The 20,533-nt window shown below is 45.6% G+C and overlaps 1 long non-coding RNA gene across 1 annotated transcript; it reads right to left on the bottom strand.

Annotated features, from left to right (window-relative positions):
* Positions 1–13,227: 13,227 nt before the first annotated feature.
* On the bottom strand, positions 13,228–15,920 carry LOC310671137. The gene is made up of 3 exons (XR_014507819.1): positions 15,731–15,920; positions 14,175–14,255; positions 13,228–13,347 (listed from the first exon to the last, which is right to left on the bottom strand). It is a non-coding gene; the product is annotated as an uncharacterized lncRNA (long non-coding RNA).
* Positions 15,921–20,533: the final 4,613 nt, after the last annotated feature.

The raw sequence follows: 20,533 nt of genomic DNA on the forward strand, positions 1-20,533 counted from the left end.
TAGCTCTGAGCTTTCGCCCTGAGTTCGTGCTTCTTCAAAGCCCCTGACACCTTTGGTAAAGGCTGTCCTCCAACTGGAGCACTCGCAGTCCAGTGTTTCCCAGTTATCAGTGCTTACACTACATTTTTAAAGATTTGCCTTGAGAACATTTTTAAACCTCTGTTGTTGTCCTCCAGTATTTCGCTTTCCATTCTTAAGTTGGGAATAGAGTTGTTGCTTTGGAAGATGATATAATCAGGCATCTGAATCATATGACCAGTCCAAGAAAGTTGATATTGAAGAATCATTGCTTTGACACTGGTGATCTTTGCTTCTTCCAGTACACTGGCATTAGTTAATCTGTTGCATAGCCCTGGCTTTTCAATAAACACAGCACATACTTAAACTATGGAACGATGACCACCAACCCAGATGCCTTTAAAAAAGGATCAGACAAATTCATGGAGGATAAAGGCTAGCAATGGGTACTAACCCTGATAGCTATGCTTGATCTCCAAGGCTGGAGGCAGTAATGCTTTGGAATGCCAGCTGCTGAAAATCATAGGAGAGAAGAGTGCTGCTGTGCTCATGTCCTGCTTTCAGATTTCCAAAATACATCTGGCCGGTGAGAACAGAATGCTGGACTAGATGGACCATTGATCTGACCCAGCAGGCTCTTCTTATGTTCTTAATGGACCCACATGACAAGTAGCATCCCTACTTGTAAACCATGTGAATAGTTTGACATTCCTGGTAGAAGGTCTACCAGGCTTGCATGTTGATTTATGGAAGTGAGTCGTGTGCAACTTACACTTATAAGGAGCAATGACCCAGTGCCTTCCGTATGAGCTGTGTCAGGAAGATTCTGGGCATCACAAGGCAAGACAAAGATGTTCTCTCTCAAGCCCACATTTCCAGCATTTCTTCACTCCTTTCTCAGCGACATTTACACTGGCTTGGTCATGTACACAGAATGGAAGATGGCAGGATCTCCAAGGATGTGTTTTATAGGGAGCTGGCTTCAGGCACCAGGCCTGTGGGCAGACCAACTCTTCATTATAAAGATGTCTGCAAAGATGACATGAAGGCTGGCACCGTTAGCCCCGCCGTGTAGGAGTCCCTTGCAGATGATCGTAGTGTCTGGAAACAGACAGTCAGGTTGTGTCGCTACAGCAGTGACCAGAGGAGGAATGACCACTGGGAGGAATGCAGAGAGGGGAAACATCATGGTGAAACTGGGTGAAACTGGGCATGCCTCCATCTGTCTCAGCTGCAATAAAATATGCCTCTCCCATATTGATCTCTACAGCCACTGCAGGTGCTATAACTTTCCAACAGTTTTACTTTACCCTTGATGGGTAAAGTAATGACTTGATGACTTGTCTCTCAAGTCAGATAGATGCCAACAACTTATTGATATTCACAGGTTGTCAACAGAAGCATTTCAAAGGGAGGGTTGAATTCTTTGTAAATACAAAAGAAATGTGAAGGCTTTTGGTTTATCTCCAGGAAGCCATGTTTTACATTAACAATGCTATCTTCCTCTCTCCCCTACTGTCACCCTCAATTACCCTGCATAAGATTACTTCAAACTAGATCTGCCGGTTGCCCAGGAATTGCCATTTTGTTCTCCCCCCCCTACTGAAACAAGAGCTAGGTAGTAAACGACAGATTCAATTGAGAGTATTGAGATCTTATTCCTGGTGGGCTGGATACCTGCCTAGACAAAGAGCTGCTGTATATAAAAAAATAAAATACAAAGAGTTCTTTTGTGCTTTATAGAGTCATATTAATAAAGTCCTCCAGGACCAGGGGCTCAAAATGTCTTTGCCTATAGCCTTGATAGACAAAACAAATATAATGGCGCCCAGTATTACAGGGACTAAAATAAAGAGCAGAAGATAACTGATCACTGGAAAGGTCCTTGACAATTATGGTTTCGATTCCGTATCCATGGGGATGGCATCGCTTCACTCATTCCATTCCCCATCTTCAGAATAACAGAGCTTCAAAGATGGCAACTCTTCCGGAACAGAGGCTGTTTGAAGGAGGGAAGGGCATATTTGCAGGCTGCAGCTCTTGGGGAGAAAAGAAAGGAAAATGTGGATCTCATCAGAATGTAAGAAGAGCCTTGCCTAAAGTGTCTGTGTGTCCTACTTTACAGGTGCAGTCCTCTGAGGTCCCACCTCTGTATAGGAGTCCTATACTTGAACGGCTATTCTGTCTGAATCTGGTCTAAAGGTAAAGAACCCTAAGCAGGGAGGGAGCACCATACAAGAGAGTCAAGCCCCATGTGAAACTATATTTCTGCAGCATTTTTTTTATATATATAATTGAATCTCAAGTATTTTTATACTTATATGCACCTGTCCATCTACGTATCTATTTTCTGAAATTTCCCCATTTCCAGCAATCAAACAAATATGAAGTTGCCTTCCACAAAGTCAGACTAATTGTCCGTCTACCCCTGTGTTGCCTCTCTGACTGGCAGTGGCTCTCCAGCGTCTTTCTCATTCTCTCTGATCTCATCCTTTAAAGTGGAGTTGCCACAGATTGAACCAGAGACTTCTAATGTGTAAAAAGCATGCACTCTGCTGCTGAGCTTGTGTTGCATCTATGCCACTGAGCACTCTTCTTCACTGGCGGCTGCTTCTCATGAACACCTCCCTCCCCCTTTCCCCTTCTTTGCCAGCACTGCTCTTGACATCATTTACCCACCCTGCCCTTTAATTTGATTGGCTGTGACAGCCTATGTGATTTTTGCCAGTGGTGATGTGACGCGACACCTGACATACTAACCATCCTGCATACCTGTGGAGATATGCACACCCCATGCCAATCTGAAGTATGCAAGGCCGCGAACTCCACCAATGGGGCAAAGGGTGATGCAGAGCTAAGTACCACTTAATGCTTCCTTTTCCCATCCATACATACCATTTATGTATTGTACTAAACTGGAATCTTCCATGAAGATATGCCCAGAGAGAGAGAAAGAGAGAGACTCCATCTTGTGCTTAGCTGCCAATTACTTTTAAACTTGTACAGTTGTACCTCAGTTTACGAACTTAATCCGTTCCTGAAGTCTGTTCTTAAACCGAAACCTTTCTTAAACTGAGGCGCGCTTTCCCTAATGAGGCCTCCTGCTGCTGGTGCCCTTCCACTGTTTGGCTTCCATTTGTAGACTGAGGTAAAGTTCGCAAACTGAAATACTACTTACGGTTTTGCGGAGTTCATAAACCAAATACAGTGGTACATCGGGTTAAGTACTTAATTCGTTCTGGAGGTCCATACTTAACCTGAAACTGTTCTTAACCTGAAGCACCACTTTAGCTAATGGGGCCTCCTGCTGCTGCCGCGCTGCCGGAGCATGATTTCTGTTCTCATCCTGAAGCAAAGTTCTTAACCTGAGGTACTGAAGCACTATTTCTGGGTTAGCAGAGTCTGTAACCTGAAGCATATGTAACCTGAAGCGTATGTAACCTGAAGCATATGTAACCTGAAGCATATGTAACCCGAGGTACCACGGTAGTTCGTAAACAGGACTGTTCGTAAACCGAGTTACCACCGTATTTAAAAAAGGGATAAGGAAAAGCTTTGGAAATGTTTTCACACGGGGGGCGGGGAGAGAGAAAAAAACTGTGAATGCTGGGGGGGGGGGGGAGGAGATCACCAAAGATAACTTGGGGGTTGTTTTCCCCCGCCAACCCCGGGGAAAAAGTTATCTCAGGCTAACCCTTTTTGTGTGAATGAGGTCATTGGGTTCCTGAAAGGGCACCGTACAATTAGGCATGAAGGAGACTGGGAAACAGATTCAGATTCCAGAAGCACAGCTGTGGCTCCAAATAAGATGCTGCCAAATGTGGAGAATTTGGAGAAGGCATGCCGATGGACTTGTATGACAAGTCTCAAGAGGATCTAACAAAGGGCGGCTACTGAGCCAAGCGACGGTGGATGCCATCACTCTTGGAAATGTGGCACTGGCAAAGACAACAAGAGCCGTGCCTTTCAATACAGGAGAAGTTAAAGGTTTAACTCCACACATCTGGATGTATTTCCATGGGCATTTGGTTGGCCACTGTGAGAGCAGGGTACTGAACTAGATGGTCCTTAGCCAGGAGGAGCAGCACTCTTACAGCAGAGTCACAGAAATCAGGACTCCCAAGATGCAAGCTGATCCGTCGCCAACCAAAGACCTTTCCAAGCCTCTTCCTGGATTTGTTTATGAAAGCCTTATCCATTGGCAATGAAAGCAAATCTTTGCTAATTGGGGCTGCTGCTGCTGCTGCCGCCAGGTCACAGGGCTCTCTAGGAAACCAGCTGAGCCCATGCTCAAACTGTTCCTGGATTGTACCACTTTGGATTATACGGAGATGATTTTATGGCCGCTCCTTTTTGTGTGTGTGTGTGTCTACAAATATTATGTATGTGTAGATTGACTCATTTGGTTTTTATTCATTGATTCTGCACACAACTGAAGAGGAGGACCCATAAACTAAGTTGGATCTGAACTACATTAGTTGCACCTACTCCTCAATGAGACTTGTAATCAGGCCTAACTTTTCACACTGATTTCAATGGGAGCCGCATTCACAACCGATTTCAAAAGGACTCCTGAGCAGACTTGGTTAGGTCTGTGACATTAGCCTGGATCATTCATGTTTGGATTGTGAATGCATATATCTCAGCTGATCAGTGGCGTAGCGTGGGTTGTCAGCACCCGGGGCAAGGCAAGTAATTTGCGCCCCCCCGCTACACTGTCCCTCCCCCAGATAGTCCCTTGCTCTCTCTCCGCACCGCACCACACGCCTGGCACCCTCCCCTCCACAGTGGGTGGCGACCCGGCGGCTCGGATCGGATTCGCATAGCCAGCACTGCAGTGAGAGAGAGTGAGTGAGCCAGGTAGGGGCAGAGAGCTGCGAGTGCGAGCGCGCCCCCCAGATGTTGCGCCCGGTGCGGTCGGCCCCCCCTGCACCCCCCACATTACGCCACTGCAGCTGATGCTATCTAAGAGCAGGAGAGGGTCCTGCTACCTGAAGTTTTTTTTTTTTTTTAAAAAAAAACTTGTTTAAAACCGTAAGTAACTTTTTTAAAGAAAAGAAAGTTTGCCAGGCTAATTGGCGATGGCTTTTTAGTCAATTTAAAACATTTGTAATTGATAAAGTGACATTGCCCTGCTTTTTCAAGAGAAAAGAAGGAACACATTTCTAATGTGCTTATGCTTTTTTTAATTAAAAAAATCTGGTTAAACAAGTTCTATTTAAATAATTCAAAATGGCCACTGAAAAGTGCAAAATTTCATCCACCATGAAGGCCATGCTGCCATTTGCTTGTATAGCTAGAATCCAGAGTGAACCTGTTTTGTGTTCTTAGATTAATTACCTTGTCAATTTTTCCTTCAAAGCCCGAAAAGGCGTAATTTGAAGGTTACTCCTTTCTGTAACTTGATGAAGGGTATAATGATTCCCTTTTTGCTACACTAAGCAGATGGGGTATTGTTGTGAGACAACATAACATTAAACAGGGTAGATTAAATTTCTTTTCTTATGTAGATTGCTTTGGTTGGGGAAACTGGACACACCCTTGATTCTAGCATCATTTGCAATGAAAAATCTTGATTATCTACTGAGGAGCAGAGGGAAATTAAAATCTTACACATATTTGTTTCTTTCCTGGAGAAAAGGGTTATCCCATCCCATTTTGAATTTGTGTTCAAACATCTTTATTGGCAAAACTTCACAAGCCATGTAAACTAGCCTAACATGCTGAAATCTAGGGTGAAACGATGCAGTATAATCATGGGTGTAACCTGGGGGGAGGGCAGCTGCCCCCCCCCCAGATCAAGTAAAACAATAGAAATACTTAACTGACCAATAATGTTGGTTCTGCCCCCCAACAAAAATCCTGACTCCGCCCATGAGTACAATCCTAATTTTTTTAACTCTGAAGTAGAAGAGAACCTATTTTCCTCCCTTCTAAGGCCACATTCACACCATAAATCAAAGCACTTAAAGAGTTTCCAGTGAAGAGAGGTGTGGGGGTTTTTTTGGTTAAGCCACTGTGGAAATTATAGTTCTGTGAGGGGAATGGAACTAAACTCTCAGAACCCTTAACAAGCTACAACTCCCACAATTCCTTGGGGGACCCATGACCTTTTAAAGTAGCATCATGGTTCTTGAAACGCATGGTGGAAATGTGGCCTAAGCAGGGCTTTTTTTCAGTCAGAACTTGCTGGAACTTAACCATCTTTGGAGAGGTGTCTATTTGGTGCTGTCTTTGCAAAAAATCATGCTAAAGAAATTCTCTTCAGTTACTTAGGGGAACTTTTTAGTTGACTGCACAGTCTGTCCCCAATCCATTCCCTACAAAGAAAACAATTTTTAATTGATCAATCTAACTGATTAATTGATTAACTATGGCAGCTCTGTTTTTAATACGGTACATTGTACTGGCACCAACGTAGACGTCGCCCAGGATTTCTTGAAAACTGGGGAAAGGGTTAGTGGCAAGTTCTGCGCGTCATTTTAGAGCTGTACGCATAAATGAAATGTAGCCGGAGCTATTAGTCTTGCTAACATCTGTCCTATTGAAATGTATTAGCGTTAAAAGAAGGCTGCAGGGTATATTCGCAGTTAAACATTTTCAGTGCAAATATAATGCATGTGGCGGGGGCGGGGGGATGCTAAAAACCTATGAGACTTTCCCCTTGTTTACTCTTTGCTTAAGAGCTGGCAGCTCCTTTGGTGCCATCAGTGGTGTAGCAAGGTCAGGTGGTACCCGGTGCAGAAAATTTCTTCTCTCTCTCCCCCTTAAAATCTAGTTGGACTCCAATGAGACTGCGATCTACTCGCAGTATAAAAATACTGGCTGTGACCCATTGTCATGAGTTGTTGAATTTTTTTTGGGGGGGGGAGAGGGTTGACCAAAGTGGTTGAGCTTTTTGGGGGGAGGGGGGTTACAGGGTTTGGGTCCTGACTTGAGGGAGCTTCTGTTTTTCTCCTTCCATCCACCCTCCACTTGTTTTCTTGCCAGCCTCCTTCCCGTCATCTCTCTGCCTGCCTGCCTGCCTGCCTCCTCCAGCAGCCCAGGGCAGGCGGCATGCTGAATGTCACCCCCTTTGTTGATGACACCCGGGGCAGACCGCCCTCCACTTGCTCTGCCCCCGGGTGCCATCATCCCTTGGGTTACCACATAGCAAGTGTGATTGCATTGCAATGCCAATATGTCATCACATGGTCAGGTTGGGCCGTATGATGACATTACAAAGCCAGTTAGGAGAAAGAGCAGAAAGCATGGGTGTCAAGGAGGGTACAATGCTGCTACCACTGTTGCTTGTAGCCATCCTTACCAATCAAAGTAAGTGTGTGTGTGTGTGTGTGTGTGTGAGAGAGAGAGAGAGAGAGAATGTTTTGTCGGGAAGAATGTTCAGAATAAGTTTCCCCTTCTTCTGGATCATGCAATGTGTCTTTTGTCTTGATAATTTTTTATTAAAGATTTTCTTGAGTTATTTTTAAATTTTCCCCTCTATGAGGAGGTCTAGCAGCCATGGCCCTGCTAGTTCAGCTTATAACAGAACAGTTGGGGTCCTTTCCCACCTGCTGAAATTAGGTTTGGAACCTCGGGTTACATACACTTCAGGTTACAGACTCTGCTAACCCAGAAATAATACCTCAGGTTAAGAACTTTGCTTCAGGATGAGAAGAGAAATCGTGCTGTGGCAGTGCAGCAGCAGCAGGAGGCCCCATTAGCTAAAGTGGTGCTTCAGGTTAAGAACAGCTTGAGGTTAAGAACGGACCTTCGGAACGAATTAAGTACGTAACCAGAGGTACCACTGTACCGCCACCAATGTAATAGGTTGTGGTGCTTAGTTGTGGTGCATGTGCAATAACCACGACAGTTCATTTGGCCTGCAAATGTGCCCAGGTGTCCAGCCAGGTTGGTGACCCCCCCCCCCGGGTGATGGCTATTCTTTTCTGTTGGCAGATCTGCCTTTTGTTTTAGCGGGTCACATCGCAGCAACAAAAAGCCTAACCCCAAGGAATGAATTAAAGTAATTTTCTTGGTGATAGCATGTGCAGCTGACATGGGAGCAGCCTCCAACATCTTGTAGGCAGCTGTGAACATCTGCGTCAGTGCCAATTAATAGCATCGTTGGTCAGGGAGGCAGCTCAGCCAACACACAAAGCTCCATTCAGCAACGATAAAGAAGTTACGCAGGTGTTCAAGGAGCTTACCCCCACCCTGACCTCTTGCCGATGAAATCTTATGCCTGAAATTTCGTAGGTGCAGCTTGGGTTTTACAAAATATTTGCACCACAGAGGAGCTGTATTCAAATTACTGCGTTCCTGATGGTCTCAGCTCCTGTTCGTTTTGTTTGGCGTTTTCAAGATCTCTAACACTACCACTATCTGAGATTCCCAGCAACTGGTGTTCAGGGGTAGACTGCTTCCAGCACAGGAGATACTGCATAGTTAATGTGGCTATTGATATCCGTGAATGTCTCCCCACCTCTTTGAAGCCATCCAGCCCAGCCACCCTTGCCGCACCTTGAGGCAGCAAACTCCATAGTTTAACGGTGCATTCTGAGGCATGGTGCTTCCTTTTGACTGTCCTGAAGTTTCCACACCAGGATTTCTTTGGAAAGTTTTCATTCTGGCAGATTCCACAGTAGAATCTTCCGAAATAGTAATAGTAGTACAGTAGTAGCAGTACAGTGGTACCTCGGGCTAAGAACTTAATTCGTTCTGGAGGTCTGTTCTTAACCTGAAACTGTCCTTAACCTGAGGTACCACTTTAGCTAATGGGGCCTCCCGCTGCTGCCGTGCCGCTGCTGTGTGATTTCTGTTCTCATCCTGAAGCAAAGTTCTTAACCTGAGGTACTATTTCTGAGTTAGTGGAGTCTGTAACCTGAAGTGTCTGTAAGCTGAAGCATCTGTAACCCGAGTTACCACTGTAGTAGTAAAGGTAAAGGTAAAGGTACCCCTGCCCGTACGGGCCAGTCTTGACAGACTCTAGGGTTGTGCGCCCATCTCACTCAAGAGGCCGGGGGCCAGCGCTGTCCGAAGACACTTCCGGGTCACGTGGCCAGCGTGACAAGCTGCATCTGGCGAGCCAGAGCCACACACGGAAACGCCGTTTACCTTCCCGCTGGTAAGCGGTCCCTATTTATCTACTTGCACCCGGAGGTGCTTTCGAACTGCTAGGTTGGCAGGCGCTGGGACCGAACAACGGGAGCGCACCCCGCCGCGGGGATTCAAACCGCCAACCTTTCGATTGGCAAGCCCTAGGCGCTGAGGCTTTTACCCACAGCGCCACCCGCGTCCCACTGTAGTAGTAGTAGTAGTAGTAATAATAATAATAATAATAATAATAATAATAATAATAATAATGGTTGCGGGTGGCGCTGTGGGTAAAAGCCTCAGCGCCTAGGGCTTGCCGATCGAAAGGTCGGCGGTTCGAATCCCCGCAGCGGGGTGCGCTCCCGTTGTTCGGTCCCAGCGCCTGCCAACCTAGCAGTTCGAAAACACTCCCGGGTGCAAGTAGATAAATAGGGACCGCTTACTGGCGGGAAGGTAAACGGCGTTTCCGTGTGCGGCTCTGGCTCGCCAGAGCAGCGATGTCACGCTGGCCACGTGACCCGGAAGTGTCTCCGGACAGCGCTGGCCCCCGGCCTCTTAAGTGAGATGGGCGCACAACCCTAGAGTCTGTCAAGACTGGCCCGTACGGGCAGGGGTACCTAATAATAATAAACAAGCAGTTGGGGTTGGCTGTTGAGAAGAAAACTTGAGAGAGAATCTCTCTCCCTCCCACATATTTTCACACCAACCTGTGTGAAACTCCAACCTGTTTTAAAGGGGGGGGGGACCCCAGCGGAGTCTAATAGATTTGATGTTTCACTGGGGAGGGAAAGGGAAAACTAAATTGTATGAATGGCAGGCAGAAGTCACCAGCATCGGTGAGCATATTAATTACTTAAATTTATAGACTGGTCTTCACCCAAAGATCTCGGGACGGCTCACAATCATTGCAACTTTGTTATAAACCACTGTCAAAAAGGACTGCACAGAAGTGGCGCAGCAATAAAGCTGCTAGCACATTTGCAAAGCTTAAGCAGGGTCTGGTGTGGTTTCGAATTGGATGTGGGACTGGCAGAGGGTTGACCCCCCCGAGGTTCCTTCCAACTTGACACTTCTACCATGAAGATGTAGTGCAGAGAAACACACTTTTTAAGCTGAAGGGCCACGTTCCCTTCTGGACAGCCTTCCCGAGGTCCGCATGCCAGAGGTAGGCGGGGCCAGGGGCAAAAGTGTGCAGGACAACAAGTGCAAATTTTACCTTTGCACAGTACACTGGTTTCTCTATCCTGCATCCAGGCATGCAAAAAGCATTGTTGAAGGACACAGCTCTGAGTGCCACCGCACATCGTCCTGTGGGCATCTGGTTGGCCGCTGAGTGATCCGTATGCTGGATATTAGATGGGCCACCAGCCAGCTCCAGCAGGACTCGTATGTTTTTCTTCCAGCAGGACTGGTGAGGGGCATGGCCTGGGAGGAAGAGATGTGGTTGGATAGGGAGCGTGGTGAGAAAGAGCCAGGTAGAGAGGTTTGGAGAGCCACATTTGATCCCTGGACCTGAGATTAGCCAACCCCTGATGCTGTGTTTAAAGTTTTTACATATGACTAAAGAGGTTGCTTCTTGTCCCACATAGAGATTTCTCAGGAGACAGATGAGGTGATCAGGCACTCCTATTTCTTTAAGAATTTGCCAAAATTTGCTGTGGTCGACACAGTCAAAGGCTTTTGCATAGTCAATGAAGCAGAAGTAGATGTCTTTCTGGAATTCTCTAGCTTTCTCCATAATCCAGCGCATGTTTGCAATTTGGTCTCTGGTTCCTCTGCCTCTTCTAAATCCAGCTTGCACTTCTGGGAGTTCTCGGTCCACATACTGCTTGAGCCTTCCTTGTAGAATTTTAAGCATAACCTTGCTAGCGTGTGAAATGAGTGCAATCGTGCGGCAGTTGGAGCATTCTTTGGCACTGCCCTTCTTCAGGATTGGGATGTAGACTGATCTTCTCCAATACAGAGTTAGAACAGGATATGGAACAACTGATTGGTTCAAAATTGGGAAAGGAGTACAACAAGGCTGTATATTGTCTCCCTGCTTATTTAACTTATATGCAGAATTCATCATGCGAAAGGCTGGGCTGGATGAATCCCTAGCCGGAATTAAGATCACTGGAAGAAATATCAATAACCTCAGATATGCAGATGACACAACCTTGATGGCAGAAAGTGAGGAGGAATTAAAGAACATTTTAATGAGGGTGAAAGAGGAGAGCGCAAAATATGGTCTGAAGCTCAACATCAAAAAAACGAAGATCATGGCCACTGGTCCCATCACCTCCTGACAAATAGAAGGGGAAGAAATGGAGGCAGTGAGAGATTTTACTTTCTTGGGCTCCATGATCACTGCAGATGGTGACAGCAACCACGAAATTAAAACACGCCTGCTTCTTGGGAGAAAAGCAATGACAAACCTAGACAGCATCTTAAAAAGCAGAGACATCACCTTACCAACAAAGGTCTGTATAGTTAAAGCTATGGTTTTCCCAGTAGTGATGTATGGAAGTGAGAGCTGGACCATAAAGAAGGCTGATCGCCAAAGAATTGATGCTTTTGAATTATGGTGCTGGAGGAGACTCTTGAGAGTCCCATGGACTGCAAGAAGATCAAACCTCTCCATTCTTAAGGAAATCAGCCCTGAGTGCTCACTGGAAGGACAGATTGTGAAGCTGAGACTCCAATACTTTGGCCACCTCATGAGAAGAGAGGACTCCCTGGAAAAGACCCTGAGGTTGGGAAAGATGGAGGGCGTAAGGAGAAGGGGACGACAGAGGATGAGATGGTTGGATAGTGTTCTCGAAGCTACAAACATGAGTCTGACCAAACTGCAGGAGGCAATGGAAGACAGAAGTGCCTGGCGTGCTCTGGTCCATGGGTCACGAAGAGTCAGACATGACTAAACGACTAAACAACAAAAAGAGGTTGCTTCCCAAACCAATCTTGCACTTCATCAATCTGGGATAGCTCTGTTGGTAGATGATGAGACTCTTAATCTCACGGTTGTGGGTTCAAGGCCTACAATGGGCCGAAGATTCCTGCATTGCAGGGGGGTTGCACTAGATGACCCCTGGGATCCCTTCCAACTCTATGATTCCATGATTCATTTGTTGCAAGTGACTCCCATTGGAGTTTGTTGCGCCGCAGAATGAATGATGCATTCAAAAAGAGCTAGCAATACAAATGTAAAACGATGGTCACAGGTTAAAAGAATTAGGGTGTTCCAGTGAATCTCTCATTACTACTAAGAGACACGCTGTCTGTTTGCATTCGCACAGATGCAATAGGCTCCACCGCAATGGCATTATTAAAAGCAAACATGGAAATGACTTTTAAACGACCTGAGTCAGCAGCAGCAGCGACAACAGCAAGAACAACAGAATCCCCACACCCACTAAGATTTATGTGCAAATACTTCATAAAGTTTAGAATAATCCTTGCTTACGACAAAATGTTTGGAATAATCTTTGAAGAACCAGTTTTTTCATTTGTCAAGATGGTGGTAAATGGTGGACTGAGAACAAGCAGCCTGAGTCAATACAGTCTTCTAAATAAGCTTGTAAGCAAAGGCTGATCCTTTATTTCGACACATAAACAGGGCTGAAATTTTGCTGGTGTTGCAAAATGAACACTGCTGAAAACACACGACAAGGAAGCAAGTGCAGAACATGGGAGGAAAAACCAAAGTAGATACAGCAAGCAGTTCTGAAAAAAACAAAACACACACACACACAAAACAGATATTCAGCATTTTCCTAAATCAGGTAATGCCTTTCTTTTAAATCAAACACTCAGGACCTATTAAATGTGATACTAATGGTGTGCTTGTTCATGATGCCATGTTTAGAAAAATTAAATACAGCTGCTGGGAAGGGGGGTTATAATCAAGTTCGCAGTATGTTGGGAGGGGAGGTTTCAGCCTTCCTTCCCCAGCCCCGATCTCCATCAAATTGGCCTTTTCCCTTGCAGCAATTCCCCCTGGTGCCCAGATAGCAGGAAGGTATATTCATCAGAATAAGCATGGAGATTGGGTCTACACCCACACGCTCACAAACAGTAAAAAAAATTCCTAGTATGTGGTTAATCCATTGTGCTGAAACATGTATTTTTATACCTTAAAGGAATCACACACACACACACTGGAAACACAAGAGTATACCTGAGAACAAAATGAGAAAAATGGTAATGGCCATCAAGGGGAATGATCAGCCTGCTGATTCAATAGCTGAAATTTCAAGGTCGTCCAGGGATCTGCAAATGGACAGATGTATAAATAAGGCACTCTCCTGGAAATGAAGTAAGCAGCAACGCCTGCTTTGGTATAATGATTCATTATACAGGGACACATGTTTCCCAACCCTGGTAATGGGGAGTAGGTCCCCTTGAGCTCATTTCTGGGTAGACATGTATATTGTATGCAGGAAATACTTTGAACTCATGCGAAAGTGGTTCTTTGTAAGCTTAATCAGTCAGGGGAAAGGGGATGGTTTTGGGACAGGGCAGAGTTTGGAGAAGGGACACAGCTCAGTGTTGGGTCATCTGCCTGGCATGTAGAAAGCCTCAATCCATCCGCCATCTCCAGGCAGGGCTGGGAGAGACTTTCTGCCTGAAACCCTGGAGAGACACTGCTGGTCAGTGTAGACAATACTGAGCTACATGGACCAATGGTCTGACTCAGTTGCAAGGCAGCTTCCTCTGTTTCTACCAGAGTAGCAGATCTGGCTGCTGTAAAAGTCAGGTTGAGTTTGTGATATGGTGAACTTAGTAGAAAACGCACATGTAATTCAGGCCTATGAAAGTGTCCGGGGATTTCCTTATTCCAGAGTATTCCCTTTCTCTCCGCCCCCCACTCCTGAGCCAAATCTCACATCCTTTCCCTCAAACCAGCCACCCCATTTTCTCTCCTAGTTTCTATTTCCTTAACTCTCCCCCCAGCTCCTTTCTTTGATCTTTAACAGACGCTTTGGCGCCCAGCAGATTCCTTCCATTTCATGATGTCACACTGGGGATTCTCGGCAGATCTGGTAACTTTCGTTTTTTGGCGGCTGGCCACTTTCTGTATTAACGCTCGCACTCACCGGGGCTTTCTCCGAATGAGAGGTGGGTCAATTTATGTCGCTGCTCGCCCGGCCTTTGGGGAGCCCCACAACTCACGAGCTCTGGAAGAAACAGGAGAGAAAGTCAAGCAATGGCTCTGGAACATGCAGAGTTCAATTTCAGAATTAAGTGTGACTGAATCCTAAAAGGATCCTGATGGGGCACTTAGGCAGATGTTATCTCAACCACCTTTTCTTTCTGATGAAGTGGCTCTGTGCTGCTGAAAGGGGACACCAGCATTGGTGAGGAAGCAACGCAGCCAACAAGACTTGCTATATGAACAGGTCATACACTGGGTAAGATTGTGGGCCCATTTCAACCAGTATGTTTACTCCGAGTGGCAGTGCCCCTACACCCTGGTAGGCTTTACCTAGACCTGCCATCCATTTAAGAGAGCCAGTGTGGTGTAGTGGTTAAGAGTGGTGGACTCGTAATCTGGTGAACTGGGCTCACATCCCCGCTCCTCCACATGCAGCTGCTGGGTGACCTTGGGCTAGGCACACTTCTCTGAAGTCTCTCAGCATCATTCACCTCACAGAGTGTTTGTTGTGGGGAAAAGGAGAATGTTAGCCACTTTGAGACTCCCTAGGGTAGTGATAAAGAGGGATATCAAATCCAAAATCTTCTCTTCTTCTTCTTAACTGGAGAGGCCAATGTTTTCACCTGGGATCTGCCCATGCTGTTCTCTAGAGCTCCATCTCATTTGCACAGTCTTCATTTTCAAATTGCTACTGTCCTTTGGCTGCTGAGTTGCCACTCGCTCCTGGTTTCTCACTCCCAGCCTACTGATCTTACAGACTGTCCCTGTGGTCAGAAGGCTATGGACCAGTGAAATGATGAAGAAGCGTCCTGGGGACTAGATACAAAATCCAGTCATTGCATGGAGCGGTTGATGATTATGATGATCATATGAGGTAGGTTTGGCTAAGAGGCAGTGAATGGCCCAAGATCCCCCAGGAAGCTGCATGGCCAAAATGTGAACTGAACTCTGGCCTTTCAGGTCTAGTCCTACAGTGTAACCACATTGGAAATAAGCAGCTCTTCTATCTTTAAAAGGAAATAAGCAGCTATCCTATCTTTAAAAGACATCTGAAGGCAGCCCTGTTTAGGGAAGTTTTTAATATTTAATGCTGTACTGTTTTTAACACTTGATTGGGAGCCGCCCAGAGTGGCTGGGGAAACTCAGCCAGATGGGCGGGGTATAAATAAATAAATAAATAAATAATAATAATAATAATAATAATTATCTCTTAGGAAGGATGAGGGATGCAACTGGCACTTGGCATGGGAGATAAGGCGAAAGATGTTATGTGGTGAACAAGGCCAGGGAATTTTATATGTCCCAGAACAATGCATTTAGCCTTGTATAAGGTGATACGAGTAGAGGGCAATGTGATCTGAGGGTATTACTGGAAATCAATACCCATCTGGTATCCAGGAAAGGCTACTTAAATTATGAAATGGAATTAATCCCTTGCACAGGAGAGGCTAGGATTGCATATATTGATCTAATTAGGAAAGCAAGGGAATGACTTACATTAAAGCTCACAGATTTGGGACGTGGATCCACCACCCTCCTTAAAAACAATATATTTGCTGTTGTGAATACATGTCCCAAACTGAAAGGCCTCTTTCTGGACATGTTGGTCATCTGTTTTGGACCTAGTTATAGGCAGCCCCATTCTTTCTCCTTCCTAACAGGTGATTCTCTCTCTCTCTCTCTCTCTCTCTCTCTCTCTCTCTCTCAGCTAGCACAGTCAACAATCTGTTCAGCAGGAGACACTATCCGGTGGAGATGTTTAGTGGGGCCAAATTCACACCATAAATATAAAGCTCTATGATGCAAAGTGTTAAGTTGTGGGTGAACATATCAGATGATACAGAAATACTTCAAACAGCTCTTGTTTATTCACAGGCCAGAACAGAACTGGGCTGAAGGGTTCAGCCAACCTGCTTACATAGAGCTCAACTACAAGGCAACAGTAACAACTTTCTGTAACTATCCAATCACTGAACATCACTTTCAATTCCTTATTTGCATATGTGGACCTGAGTGAAACCTATCTACAGTATCCCCCTGCAGGCCCAGGGTGCGAACTTCAGTACATAACACAAAGAATCTTGGGAGCTATGGTTTCTTAAGGCTGCTGAGAGCTGTTAGGAAGCCCCTGTTCTCCTCAGAGTTACAATTTCTGGAATGTTTTAAGAATTTACCCCTCTTCCACAGGGAGCTCTGGGAATTGTAGCTCTGTTCCAAGGGCGTGTTTAAAAACGTGCATTGGATGTGCTTTAAATGTGTGGCATGAACCTGCCCCATTGAAGTCAATAGGGCTTGCTTATGAATGGAGAGGGCTGGGAATGCCTCCTGTCTAAACTCTCATCATCCGTAACCATGGGGATAATGGCCCCAAGGTTACCAATCCTAGCTGTAAGGAGGCAAGTCCTCCTGGGTGTGAGATCTGAATTGAGACCCAGGTGCCACAACTTTAATTCATTTTTCCTTCCCAGGTGTAAGGGAGCTATTTGTTAACTTTTCTCCTGTGCTAATTGATCATTTGTTTTATAATTAGAAGCCAACCATAAATGGACCTTCTGCTTTTTTGTATCTTGTTGAGCAAGAAGTACCTGCTTATGTGATTCAGCCTGTTGATGGCTTTCAAGAAAGCAAGCACAAAATCATTATCTGAATGTTAATTTATTTATTGAAGTGTCTAAGAGGAAGGTGGGGTTAGGAGTATTATTAGCGGTAACTGTAATGCTTCCAAGGAACAAGAGAAGAAGAAGAAGAAGAAGAAGAAGAAGAAGAAGAAGAAGAAGAAGAATCAAACAATCCCGTTGTTGATTGGTACCAACAGTCTAGGTGGAATTACATTTCTTTTGCCGCCATGGCAATTCGCATCTGTAAGAACGCATCTCATCCAAGCCACATTAAATACGTTCTTCTTCCAAGCCTCTTTGGCTTGCCAAATATTCTCCAGACCTTTAAGTCAACAGCTGCTGTTTAAATTGTCAATATTCATCAAAGACGACTCGCCGCAGAGTTGTGAAACATATGTGTTGCGCAGGGTTGTTGTTTTCAGCTGGAACTCACTGGAACTCAGTTCCAGCACCTCTCAGGTGCTCACCCTTGCCATTGCAAGAGCACAAGGGAGGTGTTCATGGTATGTCTGGCACCCGTTTTTCTAGGAAAAAATAAATAGCACTGTTGTGCGTGAAGAATACGGGCCCCATTCAAGACTAAAGTTAATAGAGATGGTAAGCCTGAGCTGTCTCTGGGGTGGCCAGGTGAAAAGGAGAACAGGGCTCCAGTACTGTTAATAGTTTTCCGCAGGTGTAGCTTACCATGTAACCTAGTATGCAGGGCCTGAGGCTACTCTGCTGCTTCCTGGTGCTCAGTGATTCATTACACTAGCCACTGTATAGAGATCCAGCAGTTCCTGAGGCTTCCATGGAGAAAACAAGCCCTACTTGGAGAATGCAAGCATGTTAAGATGAAGGCTAGACTAGGGCCCAAGTCCTTGACATCTAGCTTTTGAGGTGCAGAGACTCTTTGGTATGCCATAGGAAGCTGCTCAGAGTGGCTGCGGAAACCCAGCCAGATGAGAGGGGTATACCGTATTTTTTGCTCCATAAGATGCACTTTTTCCTTCCTAAAAAGTAAGGGGAAATGTGTGTGCGTCTTATGGAGTGAATGCAGGCTATGTGCAGCTATTGCTGTTCTGGCTTCTGGGATTCAGAATATTTTTTTTCTTGTTTTCCTCCTCCAAAAACTAGGTGCGTCTTATGGTCGGGTGTGTCTTATAAAGCGAAAAATACGGTAAATAATAAACAATAATTGTTATTATTATTAAGCTGCCTTATACCACCAGGTCAGATTATTGATCTGTGTATCCTAGTATTGCCTATGCAGAATCATAGGAGGAGGAGGAATCCATCACCAAAAAAGGGAGCAGAGATTTCCGGAAAGTGTGCCTTTGCTTATTTATATGCATAGCTGGTTGTGTGGAAATAATAGCTGCAATTTAAACACAGCCATCTCACCACACTGGGGAAGGCTGTCACCAGGTGACCTATATAAGCATATAGCCTGCTGTCCAGATGCAGCTTTTAAATGGACAGGGGTCCTGCATTTTCACCTGACCCCCCCCCCCAGTCCCCTGAATAACTCCTCTAGATGACAACCAGTCATTCCCTGGCCTGCGTTGCACCCAGCTGTTGCAGGACTCTGTACTGAGCAGCACGGATGCTCTTAAGTAAATCCAAGTCCACACTTCTGTGGAAGGGCTGGAGGTCAGTGGCAGAGCATCTGTCTTGCATGCAGGAGGTCCTGGGTTCAATCCCAGCATCTCCCGGACGGTTCCAGAGAGACGCCTGCCTGAAACCCTGGAGAGCTGCTGGCAGTCAGTGTAGGCAATGCTGAGCTTGATGGACTAACGGTTTGACTCATTATAAGGCATCTTCGAAGACTTGAATGCTTTTGAATTATGGTGCTGGAGGAGACTCTTGAGAGTCCCCTGGACTGCAAGAAGATCAAACCTCTCCATTCTTAAGGAAATCAGCCCTGAGTGCTCACTGGAAGGACAGATCGTGAAGCTGAGGCTCCAATACTTTGGCCACCTCATGAGAAGAGAAGACTCCCTGGAAAAGACCCTGATGTTGGGAAAGATTGAGGGCACAAGGAGAAGGGGACGACAGAGGACAAGATGGTTGGACAGTGTCCTCGAAGCTACCAGCATGAGTTTGACCAAACTGAGGGAGGCAGTGGAAGAGAGGAGTGCCTGGCGTGCTCTGGTCCATGGGGTCACGAAGAGTCGGACACGACTGAACGACTAAACAACAACAACAACAACAACAAGGCAGCTTCCTCTCTCTCTCTCTCTCTCTCTCTCTCTGAAATAAACAATGGTTCTGATCTTTTTTTAAAAAGTGTAAATCCTTCGTTCCGTTTTCCCCCTTAAGTGTTTCCTCTGCACCAAACAGCCTTTTTTTATATGGAAAACTGAATATCTTTTAAAATAAAAAACATCTGTGCTGCTGGATTCGCTGGTCTCATCCGGCATTGGGTTTCTTCACCATACTGGAATTATTCTCTCCCTCCCTCCCCCCTTCCCTTTCTCTCCACCTCCCCCCCCCCCCCAGCTGCTGAACTGATCACATTAGTCAATGGAGTTTATTAGGCACAGTGTTTGTTGAACTATAACATTTTACACAGTCTGTTGCTGCCTAATGCCTTTTATAAGTAACACATTTCTAATTCTCATTGCCCAACACCGCGCTTCCCCTCCTGTTAAAAAATGTTGCTATTTAAACTGTGACAAAAGACCTGATTCTGTTATTAATTACATCCACGTCAATCAAAGCTAACTCCTCCAAAGCCAAGACAGAATAAATCAGGTATGAGAGTGGAATCCATCTACAATGTTTGGGGCTACCCCTTGAGGGCAGAAGCTTCCAGTTCGATTTGTTCAGGCTTTGAGGGAAGGTTTAATGCTAAGGTGGTAAGAGAGAGAGGGCACGAATTTCCTTCTAAACTAGAAGAGAGATGCTTTCTGCAGCAGACAACAGCAGAGGCAGCAGCAAAAGCAGAGAAAGGAATTGATTGAACAGCAATGAGAATCAGAAATGTGTTACTTATAAAAGGCATTAGCCAGCAGCAGACTGTGTAGAATGTTATAGTTCAGCTCTGTATAGTTCAGCTCTTGTGCCGCTCATTTATTTTAGTGGGATTTGCTTGGGGGAAACTTTAGCATGGGAATCTGTTGCAAGGTAAAAGGTAAAGGACCCCTGGATGGTTAAGTCCAGTCAAAGGCGACTATGGGGTTGCGGCGCTCATCTCACTTTCAGACCGAGGGAGCCGGTGTTTGTCCACAGTCAGCTTTCCGGATCTTGTGGCCAGCAGGACTAAACTGCTTCTGGCACAACAGAACACCATGATGGAAACCAAAGCGCACAGAAACGCTGTTTACCTTCCCACCACAGCGGCACCTATTTATCTACTTGCACTGGTGTGCTTTTGAACTGCTAGGTAGGCAGGAGCTGGGTCAGAGCAACAGGAGCTCACTCCGTCACGGGGATTTGAACTGCCAACCTTCTGATCGGCAAGCCCAAGAGGCTCAGTGGTTTAGATTGTAGCAAACCTTCAGGCTCCAGGCAACTCCACACAGACACACACACACATCTTCCCTGGGACTTTTCCCATGTGACTCGAGGGAAGAAGGCAGAAGCACATGCCAGGAAGCTTGTGAAGTTGGCCTGAGTGTACTTAGGTACCATTTTTTGTGTAAACCCCCTGGGGTGCCTTTAGAGAAAGACAGTATAAAAACGAGATAAAATAATAAAT

The sequence above is a fragment of the Podarcis tiliguerta genome, assembly GCF_965153285.1.
Source record: "Podarcis tiliguerta genome assembly, chromosome: 2".
In the NCBI taxonomy this organism is placed as follows: domain Eukaryota; kingdom Metazoa; phylum Chordata; class Lepidosauria; order Squamata; family Lacertidae; genus Podarcis; species Podarcis tiliguerta.